This window comes from Tupaia chinensis, unplaced genomic scaffold (assembly GCF_000334495.1).
Source record: "Tupaia chinensis unplaced genomic scaffold, TupChi_1.0 Scaffold000045_1, whole genome shotgun sequence".
Lineage (NCBI taxonomy): Eukaryota > Metazoa > Chordata > Mammalia > Scandentia > Tupaiidae > Tupaia > Tupaia belangeri.
The window spans coordinates 10,333,555-10,349,643 of NW_006159501.1; positions in this window are offsets into that span (position 1 = coordinate 10,333,555).

Genomic DNA, 16,089 nt, shown 5'->3' on the forward strand with positions numbered 1-16,089 from the left:
GTTCAGAATCGACAAAGGAGAAATGTTGTGAGCATGTGTGTTTACTGGTGGGCCAAAGCTGGGAGCTAGGAGTGTTTGCCTTTATCCTTAGTTTAGAGCTGTCTTATTTTCTTCCAACCCTTGCCATCCTAACTCTCCATAATTGAGAAAAGGAGTGGCTTACCTCATCATATTACTGAACTATGGGGAAAACTGATTTATAGAAGCATCCAAGACAAAGCTTAAAATAATGAAACCTCCAAGTTGGGAATAGTGGAGGTTTATAGTTGTGGTTAAATCATTTAAACGTCTTGGCTTGGATTTTAGTGGCTTAGAATCTGGGGTGAAAGATTTTGGTGTGGTTAAGATGACATTTTAGGGAGGGCCAGGTGGTAGCATAGTGGTTAGGGCAGTGGACTCTCATGTGATCGACTGTGGTTTGAGTCCCGAACCCAGTGGCTTGAAAATCACACCGGCCATATGTGAGTGCATGCCCAAAATCCAGAAAGGAGAATTGTGGAGAAGGGATTGTGGTATGGCCATACCCCTTGGGGGATGATTTCTCAGTTTCTGTGTCTCTATTTCTGTCTCTTTGGTGAGTGCATGTGCTCTATAGTGAAAATCTCTTTCTAGAAAAACAACAACAAAAAATATTTCCTCAGTGATAAAAATCTTCTTTCTCTGAATGCAGTTTTCTAGAAGATATTCACACAAGGAAGGTCTAATGTGTGGAAAGAAGGTTTTTTTTTTTTTTTTTTTTTTTTTTTTTTTTTTTTTTAAAAAGCCAATGTAATAAGCTTTTTTTCATTCTGGAAAGTAGATGCATATTTTGATCAATGATTCTGGTGAACTCAGAAAGACATACTAGTTCATATGAGCCTTTAAAACAAATATATGCACTCAAAACATTGTGTCTAGTCTGATAATCAGTTGTTTTATTTAAATGTCTTCTATTAAAACTAATTTTTTTCTAAATTCCTTTTAACTGGACATGGTCTTAAAGTAGCTGTTTGTTTGTTCAAGTTTTCAGAATCATTATTGTTTTGGGGTTCTTTGAGCACTTTGAAAATGTTAGTGTTTGAATCATAAGATTCTAACAATTGAATGAATTAAAATGGGTTAATCTCTAAGTAATCCATCTAGAGGTACATTCTTGGTGGTCACACTTTTAAACATTTACACCTATGTGTTGGTATTTGGAAATCTGTGTTGGAAGTTTAGTGGGCATTAATATGTTTTTTAAATATAAATAAACAAGTTATTTTCCATGTGTGCCTCATAAAATAAAATCTATATTCATCTATATTTCAAAGAGGAATCATACTTAAATAAGTCAAATTACTTAAATTTTAAAAATATTTTTAAAATTAAATTTACTTACTCACTTAATTAATTTATTTGTTTTAATTTGACCAGAGATAGTGGGAAAGAGAAGAGAGAGAGAGAGAAAGTGAGAAAGCAAGCTGCCAGGTCCAGGACTCAAATCGCTGTCGGCCATGTGGGAGTCCAGCGCCCCTAACCACCATGCCACCTGCTGGCCCCAGTTACTTATATTTTAAAGATAAGGCTTAGAGTTTTATGATGGATCATGAATTCCTTCATAGTGTCTAGGCTTGTAATAATAATGTTGTAGAGAGAACTCTTATATGTAAGAAGCTTAGAATCCCTATTTGATTAGAATTGTTTATGTTAATTCAGAGCTTTTTAAAAGATTCTTGATGTATATTTTCAAATTTTCCTTCTGCAGAAAAATTTGTGTGGTATTTTTTTTCACTGTATCTTTATCAGTATTGAAAAGCGTCATCTGTAAATCCTTAGTACATTGACAGGTAAAATATGATACTGCATTTTGCCAGCCAGAGAGGTAAAACTCTTTTTTAAACACATTAACCATTTGTATTAATTCTGTAAATTTTCTGTTTAGGCATTTTCACACTTTAAAATTAAATTAGAATGTTTGAAGTTTTATTTTGATGAATAAATGTTCTCTACACATTAAAAGCACTGACCTTGGATCACATTTACTGTGAATATAGTTCCAGTTTTTTGCCTTGTAATATGGTTATATTATATATGATTTACTACATCATTAAAACTTATCAGAATAAGCTGGTGGGTTCTCTATATATCTTTGTGTTGTTTTTCATCATTTTAATGCTTAGAAAGATCTTTTCATAAAGGTCAATTAAAGATTCACACATATTTTCTTTATGGATTTCAAAATTACTGAACTAAAATAAAGTTCTACTTTAATTTCACTTTCTCATGAACTCTTAAAGTTCCCTTGTAGAATTTATGTTTGATGTAAGATGTGAGGTACAGTTCTAACCACTTTAGTTAAAATTTCATTTTTTTAAACACTAGTCACACTGACTAAGCCATCTTTGTTCTTTGGTTTGTGATGCTTTCTGCATTGAAGGCATGTACATTTCTGTGTGTGGTGGGAGAACTGTGTATCTTCTTTTCTCTTTTCTACTCTATTAATTATGTGTCAATTCTTCTTACCCCAATGCCACAATGCATTTTTCTCTGATTTAGTTCTAAAGCAAGTTTTATTATTATTTATCCAATCTTTTCTAGATTATTATCTTAAGACTATTTGTAAAAAATCTGGATATTTACCTGTAAAAAAAAAAAAAAGAAAAAAAAGAAAGAAAGAAAGAGAGAAAGAAACTGTACCCCTATCTCTCACTATTAATAAAGATCAACTCAAAATGGATCAGAGAAGATCTAAATGTAATTTCTCAAACTATAAAATTACTGGTGAAATTACAGGGGAAGCTTTTGGAGACATCGGGAGGAGGCAAACTTCTTAAATAAGATCCCCAAAGGACAGGCAATAATCCTGAAAATAAAAAGTGGAACTACATCAGGTTAAAAAGCTGTGCAGCAAAAACAAAACAACCACCCCCCCCCAAAAAAAACAAACAACACAGCAGCAACAATAATGACGACAAAAAAGCAATAATTAAAGTGAAGATGCAACCCTTGGAATGGGAGAATATATTTGCCTCAGGTAAGAGACTGGTAACCAGAATGTACGGATATACAGGGAACTTACGCAGCTGACCAGAAACAAAAACAAAAGCAAAAACAAAAACAAAAACAAAAACAAAAAGCTATCCAATTAAAAGATGGGCAAATGATCTATGCTTTGTTTTCTAGAGTTAAGGAGTTTTGTCTTCTCTTGAGTTGTGAACAGGTCCATGTACCTACTATTCAAACAGAATACTAACATGTTTCCTGGCTTTAAGTATTAAGCAAAGTTCTCTCAAAGTTTTTTGATTTTGATTTGTTAAAGCTAAAACTGCCCTTCTTATAATTAAAATATATAATTTAAAAAATACCTATTTAATGACCACAGTAAGATTTATAGTCTCAGCTAGGTGATACTTTATAGTATACTCATTCTATCTACAGAGTTTCATGCCTAAAGTCAACTTTCATTCACAGATATGTATATATAAGCTGAACTTAGTATTGAAAGTATTTAGACTAATTAAAATATTTTATGTATCAATGAAATGTGGGAAAGAATAAAGGAATGAAAAGCAACTGAAGATACCAGAGACAGGGTGGAAGAAGGATGGGAAATGGAAGAGGATGAGAAATAGGGGGAAGAAATAGTACATACAAGAAACAAAAAATGGAAAATTATTTGTGGACAATAACATATGATTAAGCCATATTATTGCAGTATATTCTGGCTGAAAAATCATCTTTTGTATGCTGTGGTGATGTTCAGTGAAAGAACTTAAAATAAATAAATTAAAAAAAGAAAAGAATTAAAAAAAAAGATGGGAAAATAAACTGAGCAGACATTTTTCCAAGGAAGACATACAAACAGTCAAAAAGCATGAGGCTGCATTAAAAAGGGAACTCTCCTACACTGTTGGTGGAAAGGTAAATTAGTATGTCCACTGTGGAGAACCATATGGAGGGTCCTGAAGAACCTACAAATAGAACGACCATATGATCAAACATTTTTTTCTCTTGGGTATCTACCCAGAGGATAAAAAGTGCTCAGACAGAAAAATACTTCCACATCTTTGTTTATTATTTACAATTGCTAAAATGTGGAATAAGCTCAAATGTCTGATAACAGATGAATTGACTGAAAAAGAGTGGCATATTCCATAGAGTGGAATATGGAATACTACTCAGTCATAAAAAGAAAAAAAATAATGAGACCCTGGCATTTGATGGCAAGTGGACAAATATGGAAGATTTAATGTGAAGAGAAGCAAACTCTACTATGAAGGAGAGGTATTGTATGTCCCTACTTAGTATATACCAAATGTCTGTACTCTATGGCAGAAACTGAAAAATGGTAAGGTATCAAAGCATGGAGAGCAACTGAGGATACTAGAAACAGTGTAGAGGAGCATGGGCAATGGCAGGCAGGAGGGGGGAAATCAAGGGGGAAGGAAGCAAAACATTTAATGAATACAAAAATGGAAAATTATCTGTTGATAATAGTGTGTATGATATCTTTAACTGGTCTAATATGCAGTACATTCATGTTGAGAAGGTTCATTTTGTCTGTAATGGTATACGGTAATTAAATGTAAAAAGTAAGAAAAGAGAATAAAATAAAATAGAATATTTTTATATATCTAGATAATACTAGAATTATTTTATAAAGACACAAAAATGGCAAGTTTGGATATTGATTAGATTTAGTTAATATATAATTATAAATATACTACTGACATTTTTAGTGAAAACATACAGATATGAACCAATCTGAAAGAGAAGTAAAGTCAGCTTAGAGAAATTCAATGTATTTTCTGTTAATTAATGACAAATGATCTTTGTCCCAGAAGAGAAAAGGCAACTTCCCATTCCATCTAATCTCTCAAGCTCAACACATGGATTGTTTAAAAAATGCATCATATTGGCAGAGTATTTGTTTGTTTGTTTGTTTATTTATTTCCTTTATCCTTTTAACTTATTTCCTGTTTAGGATCATTTGGACTAGCAGATAGCTGGATGTATAGATCTTAAATAAGAATGTAATGCTGTGTCCAGACCTCCAATGCCACTGCTGGCAAGGATCAGCTCCAATTTTAGGTTTCAAAGTGAGGTGGAATTACACATGTATTTCTCCTTCCTACGTGGTCTTCTTGCCTTCAGTACTTTCACTTTCTTAATAATAGGTTTTGCTACAGTCAGTTGGAGTGTTAGGCCATCACCAAAGTTCTGCAGACTTTTAGTCTTTGGGATGCAAACATCTACTTCTCTCTCTCTCTTTTTCCCTTGGTTCCCTCTGTCCTGCCCCTCATTGCCCACCCTCCCCCCACACACTATCTCTAGAATTCACAGTTGCTCTCTGGAACCTTTCATTATTTCAGTTTCTTCTACAGAGTATAGGCATTCATGCGGCAAAGGCTTCATGTGTCTGTGTGAAGGTGGAGACAATGGTCCCTTCCTCAACTCAGAGAGTTTTTGTTACTTGGTGTCCAGACAGCTCCACTCCATGCAGAGCCTCGAAAATCTCTCTCAAGCAGCAGTTGTGCTACTTTCTGCTCAAAAGACCTTTATATACTCTTTTAAAGTTTTTTTATGAGAGAGAGAGAGAGGAGAGAGAGAGAGAGAGACTCTAAACAGGGTCTCATGCTGCAGTCCTTACCCCAAGCCTTCCCAGCCAGCCAAGATCCTGATTGTGGACTCTGTGGTTTACACAGGTTGGTCAGAATGCTGAATCTTGATATTTCATATGGTTCCAGTTTTGCTCTGCTGAGCCACTTTGCTGGTTCCTTTCACACTATGTGTTATTGTGAGCCCCATAGAACTTCCTTTTACTCAGATTTTATGTAGTGATATTCAGTGTATTAGAAACTAAAACAGAGACATCTTTAAAGCAGAGGAACACAAACCCCTTCCATACATTCTGTCAGAACAGTGATGAGTTCCCTTTAAAAAACTCCATGAGGGGACCAGCAGTTAATGTAATGGCTATGTCACTGGATTCCCATGTAGTCGACCATGGTTTGCGTCCTGGACCCGGTGGCTTGAAACTCACGCCAAGCGCGTGTGCATGTCTGCCCAAGATCCCGAGAGGAGAATGGAGGAGAAGTGATTGTGGTGTGGTCATCCCCTCTGGGGGGGTGATTTCTCGCTTTCTGTCTCTCTATCTCTGTCTGTCTGGCGAGTGCACACACCCTGTAGCAAAAACCTCTCAAAAACAAACAAACAAACAAACAAACAAAACTCCTTGAGAAAGTGAGTATGGAAAATGAGAAGCATATCTTAGAATTATTATGAGAAAATTTTCAAACCGTGTGCCCCTAGAAAAGTCTTAGGACCTCAGGGACCATGGACACTTCCTTAATAATTATTGCCCTGGAAGATTCTTCTTAACTTTCCCCTCTAATTTCTGCATATTTAAAATCTATCCAAGGGGTGGGAAGGAGGGTGCTTCTCTATTGTCCCTATTTTTTCTGACTTATTTTCTCCCCATTGTACAGCAAAAGCTCTCATGTGTATCAAAAACTACAAACAGATGTTTGTTGTGCATATTGGATAATGGAAGAGAGTGATGTTGCTCTAAGAATTACCCCTTCCGCTAGCACCAGGCCTTAAGTTACTGCTACTACAGATAAATAAGACGAAACCCTTGCCTGGCAAGAACTCACAGACTTGTGCGGAGGCTTGAACAAATGCCAACAAACCAATCCAGATATCAGTCCAGAGGAAAGTTCAGGATGAGGTGGGAGTAAAGAGAAGAGATGGTGCCACCATTCTTCTAATATATGAATTTAGATTGATTGTAAGTTGTCTTGAATCATTACCAATGACTATGTTGTTGGTAAGCTAAGTCTGACTGATCAACAGTCTCTTTTCAGGTCCAGTGTGTTTGGGGTATCTGTATTCATTTTCCAAGGCCGCGTTTACAAAATGCTAAAACAAAGAGACTTAAACGACAGAAATTATCTTATAGTTCTGAAGGCCAGAGACAGGCAGCATGGAGTAAGCAGGGTTGGATTCTTTTTTTTTTTTTTTTGGAGAGATTTTCACTATAGGGCGCGTGCACTCACCAGACAGACGGAGAGAGACATAGAGACAGAAAGCGAGAAATCACCCCCCAGAGGGGATGGTCACGCCGCAATCCCTTCTCCTCCATTCTCCTCTCGGGATCTTGGGCATGCACGCACACATGCCCCGGTGTGAATTTTAAGCCACTGGGTCCCGGGATGCGAACCGCGGTCGACTACGTGGGAGTCCAGTGACATAGCCATTACGCTAACTGCTGGTTCTCAGCAGGGTTGGATTCTTATGAAGGTTGTGAGGGAAGGCTCTCTTCATGTCTCTTTCCTAAGATGGCTATCTCTCCCTGTGTCTTTACATTGTCTTCCCTCTGTATATATGTTTGTCTAAATTTCCTCTTTTGAAAAAACTTATTCATTGAGAGAGATAGAGAGAGAAAGAGAGAGAGAGAGAGAGAGAGAGAGAGAGATGTCCCTGGCAGGGTCTTCATACTGCAATCAATCACATTAGCAAGGCTGAGGATCCAGGACCTTCCCACGTGGCTTTTGCATCAGAAAGACTTTCCTTATTGCTGCTGTCCCACACCTGGCCCAGATATCCCTTTTCTATAAGGACACTAGTCATACTGGATTAGGGCCTACTCTGATGACTTAATTTCCCCTTAATTGCCTCTATAGAGACCCTGTCTCCAAATCTGGTCATATTCTGATGTGCTGAATTAGAGATTCTACTTATGAGCTTTTACTTGGGGTACTGGGGATGGCAATTCAGCATGTAATAGTATTGACATGATTGATGGAAGTTCAATTGGATCTTTATATACTTGATACTCATTTAATTGTTAAGGCTTCAATTAAGTGTCGCTTGTTTTTGTTTTCATTCTATGTGCATTTGTTGCTTGAGTTTGTAGTAGTTACTATAACTCTCTTCAAGTAATAAGATTCAATTAGATCTTGTTCCAGAATTCTCTTGTTTATTCTCTTCATCTGCAAATTAATAAGTTCAATACAATTAAGTCTGGTTTTATTTATGGGAAGAATGTGACCTCATCAATCTATTAGGGAGAAAAAACATTGAAGACAATCTGGCAGGGTGGAGAGACCATAGACTCTGTGGTGAGACATCTTGGTTTGACGTTCTGTCTCCATCATTTCCCAGCTGGGTGTCTTCAGTCAAATTATACTTTTATAGCACTCAGTTTTCTTGTTTGCAAAATGTGAATAATATTCATGAAGTACTTGAGAAAATAAAACAGAGTAATATAAGCGACTGCAAGTGAAAACTGAAAAAGCACTACACATTTTTAAGTTGTTATAATTATTGCCATTACTTGATCTGAATAAATCTTTTCATACATTTGTTTTTTCTATTTTTTCAGTTTTTTTCCCCATAAGGCACATGTGCTTGCCAAAGAGAGACAGAGAGAACCAGAGAGGGAAAGTGAGACATCATCTCTTAGGGAGTACAGCCATGCTATAATCCCTTCTCTTCCATTCTCCTTTCGGAATTTTGGGCACACATGCATGCACACCTGGCATGAGTTTCAAGGAGATCAGGACTCAAAACTCAGTTGGCCATGTGGGATTCCAGTGCACTAACCACCACATAACCTGCTCCCTCCTCCCTTTTTTTTAGATAGAAGAGACGTTATAGGCATTTTAACTTCACTTGAAACTGTACTGGTCTTCTTAGTGTTAAGTGCATAACCAAACAGAAAGGTGAATAGTATGAAAGTATATTTATTACATCTCTAGCTTTGTGAATATTTCCTTCTATAAGGGGAGGTGTGCGAGGTTGTGACGGAATTAGGGGAAATGTGTCCAGGAGGGAAATAGAAAATAGAATTTGCAAAATAAAGGTGGAAAAGGAAAGAGTAATTTGAGAATTTTTGTTTGAGGCAAATTGAACATTGACATTTGCCTCAGACCTCTCCAAAACTTTCATTCACACCTTAGAAAACAACAACTTTTTAGACATTAACCCATAAAAATAAAAATAACAGACTTTCTCTAAGTTTCATAGCAAGAACTTTGGAAGCTAGAAAGAAGAAGCACCAGTGTAACGTAGGTGGGGAGGAAGATAGATTGTAAACCATTGGTGAAAACAGCTGAGAAACAATTCTTTGTTGCAGAAGGCTCAGAAATTGGCTAGACCAGGTGCCTCTGAAAGTCAGAGGAGAGATGGGGCTGGAAGTGAGAGTTCTTAGAAAGGCTGTCTAAGAAGGAGCTAACCCCCCAGGTCACCTACTTTACCCTGATGGCAGTGCAGCACCTCCTTGTTAGCCCCCAAAGACTGGATTTTTATGTTCCCAAAAGATTAAGGAGATAGTATTTTTTTTTTTTTTGAGAGATTTTCACTGTAGGGCGCGTGCGCTCGCCAGACAGACAGAGAGAGACATAGAGACAGAAAGCGAGAAATCACCCCCCAGGGGGGATGGTTACGCCGCAATCCCTTCTCCTCCATTCTCCTCTTGGGATCTTGGACACGCACGCACACGCGCCCGGCGTGAGTTTTAAGCCACCGGGTCCGGGACACGAACCGCGGTCGACTACGTGGGAGTCCAGCAACATAGCCATTACGCTAACTGCTGGTTCCCAAGGAGATAGTCTTTGAAGTAGAAGATGTGAGTCAAAAATAGATTATGGGGGTATAATACAGAAAACAGGAATTGAATGCAATTTTATATGCTGAATATTGAGATTTACCAGCCTTCTTTACTTCTTTCACTCCCTCTCCCCATAGTGGGCAGGCAGACAGAGCTATACCTGCTGGGTACAGTATTCAAAGATTTTGTGTCAGAGACTCTGACTAGCCCAAGAGAAGAGATTTAAGCCACTGATATTAGATCTTTCTTCCAAAATAATACAGTTACTTACTCTACCCAGAGCCAAAGGTTGACAATCCTCATGTACAGCAGACCTTCCAAAACTATTCTAGTGCTCCATTCCTTAATATGACCTCTACATACTGAAGACATTTTTATTCTGAGACAAAAAACAGTAAGATAGTCCTGTGGCCTAGTGGTTAACAGAATCAGATCTTGTCATGGCCAAATGCAGTTTGATAGTTTGATTCTTGGTCCTGGCAGTTTGAAAATCATGCCTGGCATGTGTATGTGCATACCCCATATCCCTACTTTTTTATAGGGTAAGGGACATGACTAGACAGATCTCCAAAGAAGACTTGCAAATGTCCAACAGATACCCAAAAAGGTGTTCAACATCATTAATTAGCAGGAAATGCATGTCAAAACCACAGTGAGATACCACCTGACCTGTTAGGATGGCTGTTATCAAAAAGACAACAAATGAGACCAGCAGATACCATAATGGTTATGTTGCTAGATTCCCAAGTAGTTGATGGCAGTTTGAGTCCTGGACCCGGCAGCTTAAAACTCATGTTGGACGTGAGTGTGTGCATGGCCAAAATCCCGAGAGGAGAATGGAGAATGGGGGCTGATTTCTCGCTGTCTCTCTGGTGAATGCATGCCCCCTATAGCAAAAAATCTCTCTCTCTCTCTAAAAAAAAAAAAAAAAAAAAAAAAAGGCAAGTGGTAACAAGAGATGCTCATTATTGCACCATTCACAACAGCCAAGATATGAAAATAACCTAAGTGTTTATCAACAGATGAATGGATAAAGACATCATGATTATATAAACATGGAATATCATTCAGCCTTAAAAATAGAATAAATCATTTGGAACAATATGGATGAACCTTAAGGATATTATGCCAGGTAAAATAAGCCAGTTACAGAAGAATAGATACTGTATAATTACACTTATATGAGGAATTAAAATAGTATAACTCATAGGAGTAGAAATACAGTAGCAGTTGCCAGGGGCAGTGGGTAAGGAACTGGGGAGATATTGACCTGTTGTATTAACTCTCAGTCCTAGGATGGACAGGGACTGGGGTCTAACATACTGAATATATGGTGATGGATGTGGTGATTAATTAAGAAGAAAGCTAGAGCCTTAGCTTTCTTAAGGCTTGACACAATCTCGACACAATACGGACCTATATCAGATCATCACATTATACTCTTCAATATATACAACCTTTACCTCTCAACTAAATATTAAAATAAAAGAAAGAATTTCTACCCAGTTTGATTAAAGCTGGTACTCTTTGCTCTATGCCTTGTGCAGTCTTTCCCTGAATAGCTAATACACTGGTTATTTTAGAATAGAAACATGAACATGATGTAGTCAAATCTGAAAATAATGTAGAACATGAAGAAAGGCTTTCACTTGGTTGGGGACAGCAAATCTTTTTGGATGGGAGACTAGGATGTGTTTTGTGGAACTGAAGTATAAGATGCTGTAATGCTTTGGCAGCTATTATCTCTTAGTGTGAAAATTATTAGAGTTTATATTAAATAAACACGTTGTTTTGCTCTTTAAGAGAGTGTGGCACACATTTTTAACAGTAAGAAATCATTTCTCAGAGATTATTCCTCATGGATTGTTTAAAACTTGGTAAGAAAGAGGAAAAAGGCTTCTTTACTTACTTTCAAAAACACAATAAATGGTGAGCTATGGAAAACTTTGAATTTCTCAGACTGCATTAAGTGATAAGCCTGTGTGTGTGTGTGTGTCTAACAGTGATATATTGAAACGGAAGGAAAATCTGTACAGGTGCCTCTAGACCTCACTGCCCATTGGGTCCCTGGAGACACAGCCCTGAAGTTATCTGAGGGACTCAGGGCCTCTACCCCTTCATTTGATTAGGACAGGCACCAGTGTAAAACCAGACTAATCCTACCTGCCAAACAGATTAGGATATAGCTTTCTTATTCCTGAAATCAGAAGCAAAAACAGTGTTCAGTGTTAATCATTTAAAGAGGTATTATGTCATGGAAGGGAGACTGGTGGCTCCTGTAGGCACGTGGGTGCATGTCGGTTGGACTAGAGAGTGCATTGACAATTAGACAAATACTTTTGACAGCTATTTAGAAGAGAATGGAGAATGAGGTAGTGATATGTAAACTGCATGTCTTCATTTGTAAAATGAAATATTTGTCAAGTTTGGGATGAACTAGTCAGTCCCAAGACAAGTCATTAGTAGAATCGGTTAATGTGTCTTTATAAATGTTCTTTATAATGCCTTAATAAATAGACATGCAGCCAGCTCAATTACTATGTACACATCATTATCTCTAAAAATGGTAATCTCACAATTATTTTTATTTCATCCTAGTAGCCACTGGGTTCTTTGGCAAAGGGAAATGATTATTATCAACTTGCCCTCATTTTTCCCCAAACTTAACTACACCGAGTTTTTGCAATGTAAATCATAGGTTGAAACTGTAGAACCTTTAGGATTTTGGACTTGTTTTATATCTCTCTCTCTCCTCTCTGCCCCACCTCTTTTTTGCAGAAGGTTGTTCATATGGCCTTAGAGGTTGCAAGCTAATAACAGACACAGATATAAAAGAGATACAGAATAGACTTTGATGGTCTTTGGGTGTCTATCTGACCCCAACAGATAGGAAGAATAAGACATCAGGGCAATTGTCAGTAGACAGATCAGACACATCTAATCTGCTGGTGAAACAGGATGCGTGAGTGTACATGCATGTGCGTGCACACATATACACAGGCTCATGCAGGATGAGGTGATACAGAAAACGAATCTCGATAACTTGGGCTGTCCCATTTGGAGAGCCTGGATTTGGGCCTGTTACCATAACAATCTTCAATGGAAGGCAACACAGCCTTTCTGTGAGGTACACTGCCTCACATGTAGCAAGTGTAGGCCCTGTATCCTGGCTAGAAGATGAGCCCCCAAAGAACGTAACCTCTCCAAGCTGAGACAGTAGCCATGGTTTACATGGATGGTGTAACAGTTTTCTTGGTGAGTAAACATCTTAATCCAAAACATAAAGAACTTAACTACAGCGTTGATAAAGAAATTACATCCATAGTATTAATTTTACAGTGATAAGTGCAGAAATAATCTTTCTATAGTTGACATTTGAACTTGTCATGGTTTATTGATTTGTCACTTTAGATCAGATATATAAAATTAAAGTATGCAAATGATATTAGATATGTGATTTTAGTTTTTATAAATAGTTACTGTGAACAAACTTACAGAAAAATTGTGAAGACAAGATAATTCTTTTTAATCTGAAATATTTAAAAATAAATTGCTAACCTAATATACCCTTACAACCAAATACCTCAGTGAGATTTCTGTACAAACAAGAACATTTTCTTACAAAATTATAATGCAACTATAAAAATGAGGAAATTAACATTCCTGCACATCTACTTCTCAGACATTATTCATGTTTCATTCATTGTTCCAACGCTGAGACCGGCTTGAAACCCTGTGCCGAGGTTAGCTGTCATGGCTCTCTAGCTCCTTTCCTTTTGGAAGAGTTTCTTAATCTTTCCTCCATTCATGTTCCTGAAAATTAAAGATTCAGGCCAGTTGTTTTGTAGATGCTTCCTTGATGTTGGCTAATCTATCCTTTTCTGTGATTAGATTCTGGTTACTTTCCTTAGACAGGCATAGGTCAGACATGACAGTCCTCTCACCACAACGTTTCCCTTTCAAATGGTGTAAAGGTTAATTCCTACGTACTTCATGGATCAGAACCTTGCAAGTATTTATATATTCTGTTCCTTAATGAACTTTCAATGTATTCACTTACTACCTAAGTATAAGTTCATGCATTCCTATCTTGTTCAGTGGTGTGTAACCTGTTACTATCATTATTTTTGTGCTTAAATTAGCCCAGATATTGGCAGTGGGAGACCTTCATGGTGACACAAGTGCCCTTTGACATGGTCTCATCATTCCTTGAGTAAGTCCTTATTTCTGTCATGAGATGGTTTAGGACCATCTTGAACTTTCTTCATCCCAGCCTGGGGTCAGCTCTTTTCTAGGAGATTTCCCTGGGAACATGTTACCAAAAAAAGGAGGTTGAGCTATGATTGTGCTCACTGCTGTCCTAGCTCAGAGGACAGAGGTAGAAAAGCTACTGCAGTGTCCATGTCTAGGCAGATATACACACATGCACTCACACAACCACAAGCAGATGTACATATATAGTTACTTCTGCTTACTCATAGATCTAAGATATGGATACGCATTAGTTCATACTTATTTCTCTGATTCCAATCTGGCCCTAAAGATTCTGTCTTGGAGTTCTCCCTTTCCATATTTATAAACCTCTTCGTTATACTGAGAGACCTGGTCCCCATCACCCTGAGGCTGTTTACTAACTTCATCAACCTGCTTGCTTGTGCCAATCTCCTGCTGTGGCCTCAGCCCCCAAGGGCATCCTCCTCAGATGGCTTGAGCCCTGTAAATTGTAATAAAGTGAGCTAAGTGTTGACCTACCTCTAAGTATTCTGGGTGAATGTTCCTAAGGAAAGGCTCGACTCTCATTTGTTTGTTTTCTCAATGCCAAGCCAGTGCCCGATGCACAAGAGCTGTTTATTGAAAAGAGAGTAAAACATTTAACTACATTGTCAGTGGGAATGCAAATCAGCCCAGCCACTGTGGAGCACGATATGGAAGTTCCTCAAAGACCTTCAAATAGAATGACCATATGATCCAGCAATTCCACTTGTGGGTATCTACCCAAGGACAGGAATACACTCAGTTGGAAAAGCACTTGCACAAATACATTTATTACGGCATTATTCATGATTTCTAAGACCTGGAACCAACACAAATGTCCACAAACAGATGAATGGATTGGAAAAGTGTGGCACACATAATCCATTGAATACTATTCAGCCATATCAAACAACAAGACCCTGGCATTTGATAGAAAGTGTACGAACATGTGTGATTCATTGCTGAATGAGGCAAGTCAGGCTATGAAACAGAGACATTGTGTGTCTCCACTTAACATATACTTATTGTCTGTACTCGATGCTAGATATCGAAAGATGAGAACATAAAAGCATTAAAAATTGTTATGGACACTGGGGACAAAGTGGAAGGAGAGTGGGAGAGGGGAAGTGTGCAGGAAGGGGAATTTGGGAAAAAATTGAGAAGTAAGACATTTGTGGGGCACAGATATGGTTTGTCGCCTGCTGATTATGTTGTGTATAGTATTCTCAACTCGCCTGCTGTGTGGCGCATAGCAGGTTGGGTAAAATCTCTTTACAATCTAAGTGATGTATAATGATTGAATGTAATAATAATAAATAGTAATAATAAAAATATCTTATTTACATTAAAACAATCAACTCAACACTGAAAAATACTCCAAACATTTAAAGGAAACAAAAATGGGAAATTATCTGTTGATGATAATGTATACAGTAATATCTTTAATGAGACTAATTTATAGTGTATTTATGCTGAGAAAATCCATTTTGCAAACTATAATGGTATACAGTGATTAAATGTATAAAAAAAAAAGAGAAAGGAGGGGTGAAAGAAAAGTCTTGATGCATTAAGAGATGGATATAGCCTGATGTCTTTGTTACTCATGGTATTTTGGAATTATCCAGTGTGTTAGAGAGGAATTCTCTACTCTGAGGAGTTACAGGGCTAAAGGTTCAAGGGCATTTTTCCTGGCATTTCTTAGTAGAGGGCACTGTAGACCCTGAGAGTCGACTAGAGCATCAGATGAGACTTCTCTAGAAACATCGGGTCTTGGGACCAGCAATTGGCATAATGGTTATGTCGCTGGACTCCCATGTAGCCGACCGTGGTTTGAGTCCCGGACCTGGTGGCTTAAACTCATGCCGGGTGCGTGTGCGTGCATGCATGCCCAAGATCCCGAGAGGAGAATGGAGGAGAAGGAATTGTGGTGTGGCTATCTCCCCTGGGGGGTGATTTCTCTTTCTGTCTCTCTCTGTCTTTCTGGCGAACACACACGCCCTATAGCAAAAACCTCAACAAAAAAAAAAAAAAAAAGAAAAGAAAAGAAAAAATAAGAAACATTGGGTCTTTGCCTTGAGCACTGAGACTCTCGATTACACAAGCATTAGTGTGTGTGAGTAAGGCGACAGCTGTGTGTAGGTGTGTGAGTGCACGTGCTCACAGCCTGCAGGCCAGGCTTGTGGGAGCCCAGGAGCTATTGTTAAGGTCAAGGTTTACAGGCTCCAGAGGAAGCCATGAAATGTGCTGCTCTGGGAGCTCTT